Genomic DNA, 14,753 nt, shown 5'->3' on the forward strand with positions numbered 1-14,753 from the left:
ACTTCATACATATCCACTGCTTTCTCTGCCGACTGGCAGTCCTGGTGTTTGTGATTGGTTGCAGTGAGACGCACCCGCGCCCTGTGTGTGCATCTGACTGCTTGCGATCACAGACCTGGTATGCAGGTCTATTATGGTACAACAATAAATTTTAACAAAAATTGGCGTAGGATCCCCCCATATTATATTACCCAGCACAATTCAAGCATACAACTGCAGCCCCTAGCCAAGCGCTTATCTTGACTGTGTATTAAAATACGAGGAACCGCATGCAACTTTTTTTTAATTATTTAAATAATTTAAAAAAAATCATGCGGCCCCCCCAATTTTGATACCTACCTATGATAAAGCAAGACAGCTGGGGGTTGGTATTTTCAGGCTGGGGAGACCCATGCTTATTGGGCCCCCCAGACTAAAAATAGCAGCCTTAAGCTGCCCAGGATTGTCGCATCCATTAGCTTCAACAATCCCTGAACTTTACCCAGCTAAATCAAAATTACCCATGTGCAGTGGATGTCAGGGTAATAAGGGGTTAATAACAGCCCACAACTGCAACAAAGCCCTAGATTAATAATGGGAGGCGTGTATGAGACCCCTCATTACTAATCTGTAAGTGAAAAGAAAAACACAAACACCAAAAAAAAATCCTTTATTTGAAATAAAATACAAAACCCCCCACCCTCTTTCACCACTTTACTAACCCCCAAAACACCAAGGTCCAACGTAATCCACATGAGGTCCCACGACGATTCCAGCTCTGCTACATCGATGAAAGCACAGCGCGGCCATAGAACATGACCCGGGGCAAAATGATTTTGATGTTAACATGTTATGGTAGGAAAGTCATGAAGAGTTGTCCAAACATAGTATGGATGTAGTCATCCATTAGTTAATGGTGGTCCAGCAGATTTATAAAAACCTTTATTGTGCACACTAATGCTTCCAAATGGTCACTATGCTGAAAAATGCAACATAGCAGTTTACTTAAAGGGGCTGTATCAAGTTTGGAAGTTACCCCCATCAATCCCAAAAACCAGGGCTTTCAAGAGCTCCATGTGAATGGAGAGGTGGTCGAGCATTGCAGGATAGGTGATAAGTTCCAAACTTCCTACAATACCTTTAGATGGAATCGAGTTGTGGATATTCGGCATCATTGGTGATCCTGGACATCAAAACCCAAACTGATCGTAATGTTATAACGTAGCCAAACCATAAGCAATAACTACTCCTTCAACTTTTCTAGCGTGATGTCATCAAAGAGGTCCTGGCTATGTGGCCCTCGCCTAAGGGGGTGGCAAGTAAAAGACTTTGGTCATGGGTCCTTGGGTATATGGCCTACTGCAATGTCAACCCATGATGTGGCTGATCAAGACGCAAGAATGATACAAAGACAAGGGAGACTTTCTCAAGTGTCTTCCATTCTTAAGATTCCTAGCAGAAGCTGAATATCAGTGCTGGAAGAATATGTGGTCATGGTGCCTTGGGTTGTGGCTAGCTGCCCCAATGGACTGTGCACACCTAGATGTGAGCAATTGTAGGGTAAGAATGTTACTAAAACAAGGAGCAACCTCCAACATTTCCAAGCTGGGCATCAGCGCTGGTAGAAGACATCATCAAGTAATTGTTCAAGCTCATGACAGTATAGTTAGAAAAAAACCCTGAAAATTTAACAAAGTAACTGAGACCTTTAGAGTCTGAGCTGCAGCTCTTGGGTTCCTTGCAATTTATTTGCGCTTTAAAGCCCGATGTCATTGTGAATTTGCTGGGAGACCTATTTCTCAGAACATTGTCAACTATCTTGAATGTTTTACACTTGTGGATAATCTTTTCTTATTAAAGAATGATGGACCACAATTTTGGGGGTAAATTGACTTATCACCCATCCCAGATTGATGGGCAGAAACCATTGCTTCTCTAAGATAATTACTGGTATCTTTCCTCTTTGATATTGTTTGAACACATGTCTGAATGCTCCCAGACCAGGAAACTGTTAGAACTTCGGCTTTTATAGAGGTGGTCACACCTTCTGAAAAACAATTAATCAACAGCTACTACTTATCGTCTTAATTGTAGAGGATGTATTAAGGGTGTATACTTAATTCTGCCCACAGTTCTTCAGCATTTTGTCCTTTTTGTCAAAAATATGACCACATGTTGTAACTTGTCATGTGCTATTGATCATCTGAGGTTGTATTGTGTCACGCTCCCGGGATCCCGGCGCCACCTGTCACTCACCGCTCTGGTCCTCGGTTCCTCTGTCCGCGGCTGCTCCTCTCGCTCCCCCTCCTGTGCGTCCTCCATGCCTCCCGTCCGCCGGTCCAGGTGTCCCACTGCGACCCAGGACTCGGTGCCTGGCTCCCCTGCATCTCCTCCACCTCCCTCTCTGTTTCCTGCTCTGGTCTCCGGCACTTGGGCCTCGCGCATGCGCATTAGGGCACGGGCGTGCTCACTCACCTCTTCTTAAAGGGCCAGCGTCACTGGAACAGGATATGGCTGATTACAGGTACTGGGTATATAAGACTTCCTTTTTCATGTGGACGGTGCCTGTTCAATGTGTTCTTGTAGCTAGGTGTGCAGGTCCCTCTGTGCTTTGTACCCAGGTTAACCCTGTCTCTTCCACAGTGCCTGTCTGCCGACCTGTGTGTGGCCAGCTTGCCGGTGTCCCAGGAGTTGCCCTGGTGACTATCAGCTGTGGATCCCGCCATCTTCCGTCAGCCTGTACCCGTCACCGATCCCGGATTCTACCTGGTTACTTCAGCCTGCACGTCTCGCTGGACCTGGACCCCGTCTGCTGTTACCACTCGGCACCTGTACCCGGTTCCAGTCACCCGTCCTGCATACGGTTGCCGTTGGACTCATAGCCCTATCCCGAACTCACTTGTGTCCCGGCTGCTGTGAATCTAGGCCCTCTGAGGAGACCACCAGACAGTCCCTGTATAGGGGTTCGCTCCTGGTAGTCTCTCTGGGGCAGTCCGGTGCACGGTCCCGTGCATCCACCCCTGGACTGAACGTAACATATTGAGCTAATTTTAAGACCTTCTGTCATGCACGGGCAAGGGGATGCCCGGCACACAGTATCAAAGAGGTTTAAAAAGCAGATGGGAAGGGTATGAAGTCCCCAGTGGTAGGAAGATTGGAGATGGGTCACCTCCTGCCACTAACCTATGTTTGAAACCCGAACTCCATAACATCTCTAAATTGGTCCTTCCCCTCGTCACCATCACAGGCCTAGTCCAGGGATAGTGTCAAGGCCGGTGAATGCACTAGACCTCACCATTGCCATAATAAGACACAGGAGAAGAAGGAGACAGACAGGGGAATATAGACAAAAAGGATAAACAACAACTCCACAGTTCCAAACACCAGGGCTACAGGTAAAACGACTTCAGCAATTTCCAGGGACTTGCTTCTTCCACGATGGTCAGTTCAGAAATTGAGTCTATAACCGGCATCAGGTGATGGAACATGGGGCTATTTAAAGTGAAAGGGAGTGGTCACAAACCAGCTGCCCCTGAGATTAGACTAACAAGGGACTGTGGTGGTTGGCACGGGGCAAGCAGTGTGTAGTAGTTGTGGTATCAGGGGAACAACAGGTCACAGCACAACCTGTTAACCCCTCACCTCCCCGTCGCAGCACCACACACAGGAGGGCTCCGTTACAGTCGCAGACGTTGCACATTCACCTCTTTTCATCAGATAACAAAGTTCAGGCAAAGTTCTTTCTCAAAACACTTTCAACTTTATTTCTGGAATACAGTCTCGGTCCGCATCAGGCCGGCACCGGTATACGTCACACAAGAATTTCTTCTCCTATTTACACGTCACAGTTGCAGCAGTCATTCCTCTAGCACCTGGGCACCATCTACAGTCTAAGCCCTTCCTTTCCCTCACTCCACTTCATGTCGCACATGGGTCCGCATCTATGTAGAGGTCTCCCCTTGATGCTAGGCTATCCAGACATACCCCTTACTACCAGGGTGCGCACTGACCTTCTCCGTGAGGGCTTCCTGCCGTTACCACCGATGCTAGACCCCCAACTTTCAGACTAAACCCTTCTTCGTGGAGGATGTGGTTCTGCCATCCGTCCAGGATCCCGTGTGTCGCAGCCGTGGGGGTGACCCATAGGGTCAGGAAATGTTCGTTGGGATATCTTCACTCTACATCTCTCTGGTCCCTCTCTTCCTGTCTACTCCCTCAATTTCCTATTATATTCACATCCCTATCCTCCTCCTTCTGTCCAACCAGGTGCCAGGACCTACCCCTAGCAACACTGCCACCTGGTGGCGAAATCACACAAGCAAGGCATTTACAGTTGTAACACTGGACAGTGGAGTGGCGGGTACAGATGCAGGGGTTGGTCTAACCCTTAACCCCCCTACAGGATTACCAGCAAGAAAAAGTGTTTAACCCTTGCAGCAAAGCAATGTGAACCTCAGGCCTCAAACTTTACAAAAGGTCTCTCAAGGATGGCAGACACTTGATGTGATAGATTTCAGAGAGGGTGTACATAGGCAGTGCGGGAGGAAAGGGGAGGGGGGCTGGGGTAGGATTAGAAGATTCCCATTCTGCAGACAAGGGTGGGAATCCTGGCATTTCTTATAGATAGCGGGATGCAGAGGAACGTCAGCCCTGTCAATGATCTGTCCATGTACAGTAAATGATGAGTGTGGAATGACTGGCTGCGAGGGACGTGACCCCACTCCTCTCGGGGGCATCCCTAATAATCCGGTCACCTCTCGCACCGAGCTCTATGTATCATCAGGCTGCATGGATTTCCCCGTGTCTGCACAAAGTAATAAAAGAAAGGATGATAAATGGCAGTGACTGAAATGAAGTGATCGAGAAAATAAGCCGGTGGAATATGCCGTCTCTCATCATCTAGAAATAATGGGCTCTTATGGCGAGCGTGGGCTGCGATGGTGAATCTGCCAGTGATGACTGTCTCATCAAGACCCGGGCAGAATAATGCGAGCGTCACATTTCTCCTACACAGGGGCGGACAGATCACCGGTGCACAGGGGCCCGAGAGGTGAGGGGGCCACATCCAGCCCCAAACCAGGAGGAAGTGTGCACAACGAGGAGCTCCTGGACTGCAAAGGGCCCCTATATTGTCCTTACACTGGGGCCCCCTCCGCCTGTGGCCTCCAGGGCTCCTCCATATGCATGAGCATCAAGTATTCTTCATGAGAAGGAGGGATGTGTTGGGAGAACTAGTGACTTCTAAAGTCTTCTACTCTCGTAAAGGGAATGTCCGGCGCGATGCGGCAAAAAACGGATACGGCCGCCAAATCCGTTTTTTTAAACTGAGCATGCTCCAATTTATTGTAAAAAACGGATCCAACAAAAAAAAAAAAAAAAAGATGAAACGGATGCAAAAAACGGATGCGCCTGATCCGTTTTTTGACGGATCAGGTATACCGGATCCGTAAAAAAAAAGGATCAGGCTTTTTTGCATAGTCTGCGCCGGATCCGTTGCATTAGGCACACGCCGGATTATGCCTGATGCCAAAAAACTGATGTGTGAACGTAGCCTTAGGCAGGCTTTACACGTTGCGACATCGGTAATGATATATCGTCGGGGTCACGTCATTATTGACGCACATCCGGCGTCGTTACCGACATTGCAGTGTGTAAACCCTAGGAGCGACGATCACCGATCGCAAAAACGTCAAAAATCGTTGATCGGTGACACGTTGCTCCATAATATAGCTGCTGCTGCCGGTACGATGTTGTTTGTCGTTCCTGCAGCAGCACACATCGCTATGTGTGACACCGCAGGAACGACAAACATCTCCTTACCTGCGTCCACCGACAATGTGAATGGAAGGAGGTGGGCGGGATGTTCGTCACAGCAATGTCACATGGCAGGCGTCCAATAGAAGCGGAGGGGCGGAGATGAGCGGGAAGTAACATCCCACCCACCTCCTTCCTTCCTCATTGCCGGTGGACGCAGGTAAGGAGATGTTCCTCGCTCCTGCAGTGTCACACACAGCGATGTGTGGTGCCGCAGGAACGACAAACAACATCGTACCTGCAGCAGTAACGACATTATGAAAAGGAGCGACGTGTCACGATCATCGTTTTTGAACGATTTTGCGATCGTTGATCGTCGCTCCTTGGTGTCACACGCTGCGATGTCGCTAACGGCGACGGATGTGCGCCACTAACGACGTGACCCAGACGATATATCGGTAGCGATGTCACAACGTGTAAAGCACCCTTTAAGGCCCCGTCACACGCAGCGACGTATTACGATATATCGCCGGGGTCACGGATTCCGTGACATACATCCGGCATAGTTAGCGACGTCGTTGCGTGTGACAGCAACGAGCGAGTGTTAACGATGGAAAATACTCACCTTATCGTCCATCGTTGACACGTCATTCATTTTCAAAATATCGTTGATTGTAGAGATCTTAAGTCCTGTTGGTAGTGGTGGATTCTTCTTGGATCATGCCTTCATTGAGTGGGGCTGGTAAGGTAAAATTCTTGTTAGATTGCGGGTCCCCTAAATCTTGCCGGTGGTAGTTCCTTCTTGGATTGAATATCCTTCTTAAATTGGGGGAGCATTGAGTCATGCACCTTTCTTGGATTCTGTACCTTCCTGGAGTCATGCTGGTAGTAGTGCTGTCTCTTTATATGATAGCTCCTTGTGACTCATGGGAGGTGAATTCTTCTTGTAGATCATTCTTGGATTGTCAGCCATGCTTTTATTGGTGGATCCTTCTTAGGGTATTCTTATGATTTTTGATGTTAGTGTCATAAAACATACGAAGTCATATTGGATTGGCGAGTCCTTCTTTGATTGTAGGTCTGCTAACCTATGTCATGCTGGTAGTCTTGAGTTCTCCTAGGATTGTGGGTCCATCTGAGACATTCAGGTAGCCCCCATGCTGGTAGTCGTAGGTTTCTTCTTGGATTATGGGTCCCCTAAATTTTGATGGTAGTGGTGGGTCCTTCTTGGATTGTTGGTACTCCAGTCATGTTTTTTAGTGGTGAATCCTTCTTGAATTGTTGATACCTTTGAGTCATGTTGTTTGTGGTGGATCCTTCTCAGATTGCAGGCCCCATGAGTTTTGAAGGTAGTGGTGGACCCTTCTTGAATTGTTGATACCCTTGAGTCATGTTGTTAGTGGTGGATCCTTCTCAGGTTGCAGGCCCCATGAGTTTGGAAGGTAGTGGTGGACCCTTCTTGAATTGTTGATACCCTTGAGTCATGTTAGTGGTGGATCCTTCTTGGATTGCAGGTTCCATGAGTTTTGAAGGTAGTGGTGGACCCTTCTTGAATTGTTGATACCCTTGAGTCATGTTGTTAGTGGTGGATCCTTCTCAGGTTGCAGGCCCCATGAGTTTGGAAGGTAGTGGTGGACCCTTCTTGAATTGTTGATACCCTTGAGTCATGTTAGTGGTGGATCCTTCTTGGATTGCAGGTTCCATGAGTTTTGAAGGTAGTGGTGGACCCTTCTTGAATTGTTGATACCCTTGAGTCATGTTGTTAGTGATGGATCCTTCTCAGCTTGCAGGTCCCATGAGTTTTGAAGGTAGTGGTGGATCCTTTTTAGATTGTTGGTACCTCTGTGCCATGTTACTGGTGGATCCTTCTTCAATTGCTGATCCTTTTAATATTGATGGTAGTGGCGGATCCTTCTTGGCTTTTGAGCTCACTTTCATGCCGATTTCTTGATGGATCCGAAAAAGCCATCTTATTTATAGGTTCTACATGCCACAATAGGCTTACACGCTTTTTTGCTGACCCTTTTGTTTTCTAAGAAAAGTGAAAATGTAGCAATCTCCGAGCCATTACCCCAGTGTCTTCCTCTCTGATAATGCCGCATATCATAACATCATTTATTCTCTGTTGTATTTCAGAAATAGCCTTTTGCCATTGGAAAATAGGTTCTTAAACTGGAAAGAGAGAAATGACCGACGTCCGCGTGACTCAGAAGTGCGAATGTGCCGCAAAGAAGAACATTAAGGTAATCAAATGGCAGGACGTTGAATAATTGCCGGAGGATACGGCGAGATTACATCTTATTTATATGGGAATATCCAAAGTTAAGAATTAGTTTGCATAATGGAGTCTGCGGTATTACAGACATGCACGGCCGCTGCGAGCATTGTAATGCCATTATGTGCAAATCCATCTAAATGGATGCTTTGGGCTGGGAAACCTACTGAACCGGACCAGCAGCAGCTTATAGAGCTGCACACTTACAGTATGTAGAGACATTACCCAATGCTGGGCCTGCATCTATTGATATGCTGTAGTATTGGAATTTTTCTCATGAACCAGGAGGATCAGGATGAAAATTACTGTATGTCATGGAGTGGCGTTCACTAAAATAATCCACGGGCTGTCAGAGTGGGCTCGGGGTTTGAGTTTCATGATATTTCTATACAATTATCTATTATTTCAATGCCCCTTCATTCCTTGGCTATTGTCGTGACATTCAAGGCATGCTGGGAGTTGTAGTTTAATAATGTGGTTTCTACCACTAGGATTTTAGCTCCTCTTCAATTCTTCTGTCTAGATATGTGCACTCCAATCTCAATCTGTCAAGGCATTCTGGTGATATTTATAGTGTTTCCCCAAAAATAAGCCCTAGTAGGATTTAATATAAGCCCTACTCGAAAAGTAAGCCCTAGTTGCTTATCCCGAAATAAGGCTTGTGCAGATCTATTTCAGGATACATAACTCTTATTGCCTCCTGGTGTTGCTCTAAGCTAATTAAGAGAATGAAGATTCACCCTCCTCTCCAGTGATTAAGAGAATGAATATTCACCCTCCTCTCCAGTAAAAGAATGAATATTCACCCTCCTCTCCAGTAATTAAGAGAAAGAATATTCACCCTCCTCTCCAGTAATTAAGAGAATGAATATTCACCCTCCTCTCCAGTAAAAGAATGAATATTCACCCTCCTCTCCAGTAATTAAGAGAATGAATATTCACCCTCCTCTCCAGTAAAAGAATGAATATTCACCCTCCTCTCCAGTAAAAGAATGAATATTCACCCTCCTCTCCAGTAATTAAGAGAATGAATATTCACCCTCCTCTCCAGTAAAAGAATGAATATTCACCCTACTCTCCAGTAATTAAGAGAATGAATATTCACCTTCCTCTCCAGTAAAAGAATGAATATTCACCCTCCTCTCCAGTAATTAAGAGAATGAATATTCACCCTCCTCTCCAGTAATTAAGAGAATGAATATTCACCCTCCTCTCCAGCAAAAGAATGAATATTCACCCTCCTCTCCAGAAAAAGAATGAATATTCACCCTCCTCTCCAGAAAAAGAATGAATATTCACCCTCCTCTCCAGTAATTAAGAGAATGAATATTCACCCTCCTCTCCAGTAATTAAGAGAATATTCACCCTCGTCTCCCATAATCCCACCCACTGCTCTGAGTCCTGCACTGCACCCGCACTCTGCCTGTTGTATTACCGGTACTCCCGGGCCGAGGATCACAAACGGTGACACTCCTCAACTGAGAGTGGCAGCGTGTATGTCTATGCAGCTGTCAGTCTCAGCTCAGGAGAGACACCGAGGATTGCGATGCCATCCTGGTACAATGATACAGTACATCAGGTATAGAGTGTTGGTGCCATGCAGCACACACAGCGGTAGGCAGGATTCTGGGTAGGGAAGAGGGTAAATATGCATTTACTTAATTAGCCGGCACTCCTGATCTGAGAGTGACAGCGTGTATATTTATGCAGCTCAGTCTCACCTCAGGAGAGCCACCAAGGATTGCAATCTCATCCTGGTACAGTGATACAGTACATCAGGTATAGAGTGTTGGTGCCATGCAGCACACACAGTGATAAGCAGGATTCTGGGTGGGGGGGGTAAATATGCATTCACTTAATTAGCCGTCACTCCTGATATGAGAGTGATAGCGTATATGTCTATGCAGCTCAGGAGAGATACCGAGGATTGTGATGGAATCCATTGGCACTAATACAACAAACACATACAGTATAAGGACACTCCCTGAACATAAGCCCTAGAACATTTTTCAAAGTAGAATAAAATATAAGCCCCAGTCTTATTTTCGGGGAAACACGATATCTGTCATTATCTAACTATATACAGTGAAACCTGCTGCTACATAGTCCTCGATAATTATAAGCTCTGAATAACTCTGCCCCTGCTATGGATTGGCAGCTTTCTGTCTATGCACAGTGCACACAGAAAGCTGCCAATCAGTGGTGTAGTGTGTTTATACAGAGAACTGCCAGATCTGCAGCAAAGAAAACAGTGATTTTATCAAAACTGCAGCAGGCAGCCCAGTAAGTGACACATCGCTGGAATCAGGGGCTCTGTCTCTACATCATGCTGCTCTCAGATGGGGGAGAAAAAACCTGGTGTGTTGTCTGTGTGCTCCCCAGACCTCTCCACAGATTACGACCTGTAGAGGTGACCCTCCAATTTATAGGCTCTGAGTAACCCTGCCCCCACCACTGATTGACAGCTTTCTGTCTATGCACAGTGCAGACAGATAGCAACCTATCAGGGGTATGGGCAGGGTTGTACTGAGAACTGCAGCAGAGAAAACAGTAATTTTATTAAAACTGCAGCAGGCAGCTCAGTAAGTGACACATCGCTGGAATCAGGCTCTCTATCTCTACATTATGCTGCTATCAGATGGAGGAGAAAAAAACCTGGTGCATGGTCTGTGTGCTCCACAGACAACTCCAACAGATTACGACCTGTAGAGGTTGACCCTCCAATTTATAGGCTGTGAATCACCCCGCCCCACCACTGATTGACAGCTTTCTGTCTATGCACAGTACATACAGATAGCAGCCAGTGTTGTGGGTGGGGTTGTACAGAGAACTGCAGCAGAGAAAACAGTGATTTTATCAAAATTGCAGCAGGCAGCCCAGTGACACATCGCTGGAATCAGGGGCTCTATCCCTACATCATGCTGCTCTGAGACGGGGGAGAAAAAACTTGGTGCGTTGACTGTCTGCTCCCCAGGTTACGACCTGTAGCGGTGACCCTTTATGGAACAAATTGGGCTATTATACCATTATCTAACATTTGTGAGCCCCGTGTCTTGTATGTAGTCTGTTGCAGACTCTCCAGCATGCTGGGAGTTATAGCTCGAGCTGCAGCGCCGCTGGCCGAGATGCTTAATCTGCCCTTCAGCCATGTTGCAGAATCCATCGCTTGCTCATAGCCACCCCCCCCCTCGACGCGCGTTTCCTTTGATCCTGTACGGGAGGGGGGGGAATATCTGAATCTACTTATCCCATTTTCCGATGCCCTGAACATACTTTTTCGGAAGTCAAGTGATAAATTAGGTGTTGGGAATACACAGATTTCTGTGACTCCACGAGGCATGAACAGAATATGCTGATCGACGAGAACAGAAAGCTCTTTAAACACAACCCTCTGATTTCCATTCCTGCGGAGAGATAGGAGCCGGGCGCCGAATATCATTTGCATGATGGGTTTGTGCTTTTCTGTAATCAAATTAAAAGATTTAAAGGCGCGCCTCTTATTTATAACACCTTTATGGCGCCGTCTTTCATCTCGGATCGTCGTGCGTTTCGTATGCTTATAAGTAGCGGCCCGGTGACAGTTTATGACACGGCTTATATACCAACTAAAATGAGAAATACACACCGAATTATAGAACGTTCCCCGCCACGGCGAGAATGCAAAAAACGTATTTCAGAGCCTCGCTGGCGGATTTGGAAAATATGTTAAATGTAGCATCTTATCAGCCTGTGGATACAGACTCTGCTTCATAGTATCGGGCACAGGGCGGTGGCGCTGTACGCGACCCTCCGACCCATCAGGTGTAGGAAATTAGCTTTTAGATTGTTTTCCGCTTGCAGGTCTTAGCGCTAATCCAGATACTGATTATATTCCTGAAGCCTGGAGGTCATTTTCCGTGAGATATATGAATATAATGCCTGGCCTTAAAGGGAAAGGTATGACATTTCATACATTAAAGGGGTTGTCCATTATGAACCAACCAGCCCTGTGTATGGATGGTTGGCGGGGGGAGTTCCCACAGTTTGAACTCCCCATTATTAGCTGTTTTTGTCTAGGGAGACACTTCGGATCAATAACTGTCACGCTTGGACTAGGCGCATACATAATTCCCAAAGCGAGTTTCGCCTATGATATTCTTGCTTCTTCAGGGGGCTAATTTATTGTACATGATTCTTAAACATTTGGCCATTTAGAGCTGATGGGAGACATGACCTCATGAAGCACAGACTACGGAAGGTCCGGCATGATGCCCAAAACACGACTAAACAGGGGAAATACAACAACAAACAAGAGGTATACCGGGAACATTTTAATAACGGTAGGCCCTAGCGCTAGTGAGAGGGAGTCCTCACTTACTTGTTTCTGTACCTTGCACTCCTAGCCAGTCCCTATACAGGTTCCTCACCTGTCGCTGAGCAGGAACCTGAAGCCCTAGGATGACCCTACAAAAAACAAAACAAAAAAAAACAAAACCGCCCCCCCCTCAATTTTATTCCATATAAATAAAAGGAGGATTGGAGGTAATTGCATTTGCTGCACACCCTCCCGGTGCTGGAAAGTCCTCTCTGTGGTTTATTATCATTCGGCAGTAATTGATTCGGCAGTCGGTAGGAATGGCCGGTGTATTACACTCTGTTAAGAGAAATCAATGTGTTCACAGACCTGCAATAATGCAGCACGGGAGCAAGAATGCACCTCGGGTCCCCGGGAGCGTTAGGGCTGTAATTCATTAAGACTTATTTATGATAGAAGGTTACAGTGACACATAACTGAACCAATCAGTTATCAGTTCATAAATATTCGGGCGGTAAAGGGTTAATGAAATCAATGCCTTCCAGGTCGTGTCACAGAAAACTCCACTGCACGGGTTTAGGTTTGTTTTATTATTAGTCGATATTAAAATGATCTGCTATAGATTTTACAAGTTACCATTACTGTAACGCCGACTCAGAGACAAAGTGTGAAATACAAGACACAGATTATTGTGAAATTATACCGCAACTCAGCCTATAAATACTGCACAAACATACTATGATGACATCATGACAATAGAGCTCAGCCTATAAATACTGCACAAACATACTATGATGACATCATGACAATAGAGCTCAGCCTATAAATACTGCACAAACCCACTATGATGACATCATGACAATAGAGCTCAGCCTATAAATACTGCACAAACCCACTATGATGACATCATGACAATAGAGCTCAGCCTATAAATACTGCACAAACCCACTATGATGACATCATGACAATAGAGCTCAGCCTATAAATACTGCACAAACCCACTATGATGACATCATGACAATAGAGCTCAGCCTATAAATATTGCACAAAACCACTATGACGACATCATGACAATAGAGCTCAGCCTATAAATACTGCCCAAACACACTATGATGACATCATGACAATAGAGCTCAGCCTATAAATACTGCACAAACCCACTATGACGACATCATGACAATAGAGCTCAGCCTATAAATACTGCACAAACCCACTATGATGACATCATGACAATAGAGCTCAGCCTATAAATAATGCATAAACCCACTATGACGACATCATGACAATAGAGCTCAGCCTATAAATACTGTACAAACCCAGTATGATAATGTGACGCCCTGGACAAGCCAAGGGTCACAGGTAATGACATCACCACACCCTACACCCCGGTTAGGCACATCAAAGCTAGACCAGAAATCCTTGTTGCCTTCCCCAGGGGCTGATGTCCACACCAGGGGGTGGAGCCAGGCGGTTGGTCTCCACCCACCAAGGAGTTCACAGTCCTGGAGCAGGGAAAACACAGGCAGTCAGAGGGAGAGTTTAGCTCAGGCAGAGCTTGAGTGCAGAAGAGACAGAGTTTGGAGGAGGAAGTGAAAAGAGGAAAGTGACAGCTTAAGAGCCTGAAGTTGGTCCGGGTGTGTGCCCCGGACAGAGACAGCAAGGTTAGCAGACGGCGGTGACCGTCTGCAGTGGAGGCTGATCGGAGGTGCCGTGAGGACCGTGGACGGGTGGTGACCCGGCGGTACCGGACCGGTACACAAGGAGAAGCCAGCACCATTGGCAGGGGCCTTTCGGATCCCAGCAAGGCTAGGAGTCGCCGTAAATTTGCCAAATCCGTCAGTGAAAGGGACCTCCGGGTTTCCAAACAACTAAGTCCCGATTGAAGGCAACAGTCCAACCGTATGAGAGAGACACCGCCACCGCCAAGGCACCAGTTTCTCAGGGCCAGGGCCTGCGGACAAAGATGGGCTCCTCCGGCCCATATCCAAGTCGGGGAGCGGGTTACCGGTGGGAACCCATTGAAACCAACAGAAGTACTAGGTGCAGGGAAAGAGACAGTCACCGTTAACTACCGGGGAAAAGCAACAGCAGCCGTCCGTGGGAACAGTCTTTCCAGCCGTGTGTTTTACCGAGAACTGTGTCACCGTCTCAGGCTGAGTGAGTAGCACCGTGCCGTGAGGCACAGCGCTGCCCCCCGCAATCCTGCACCTCACCAGGCCCCGCACCTGGCCTGCCATCCCTCATCCTCCACCCCAGCACTGGGCCCCGGGACAACCAACCCCTACCCACGGAGGGGAGAACTAACAACTCTGCTGCTCCCTGTCACCGCTCCCGGGATCCCCATACAGAGCAGCGGTGGTGTTACCAAAAATCACCACAACCGTGGGTGGCGTCACGGACAATAAGTCCCCAAAACCAAACCCCTTTTCACTCACGGGCGAGGAGCGCCGC

This window comes from Anomaloglossus baeobatrachus, chromosome 10 (assembly GCF_048569485.1).
Source record: "Anomaloglossus baeobatrachus isolate aAnoBae1 chromosome 10, aAnoBae1.hap1, whole genome shotgun sequence".
Classification (NCBI taxonomy): Eukaryota; Metazoa; Chordata; class Amphibia; order Anura; family Aromobatidae; genus Anomaloglossus; species Anomaloglossus baeobatrachus.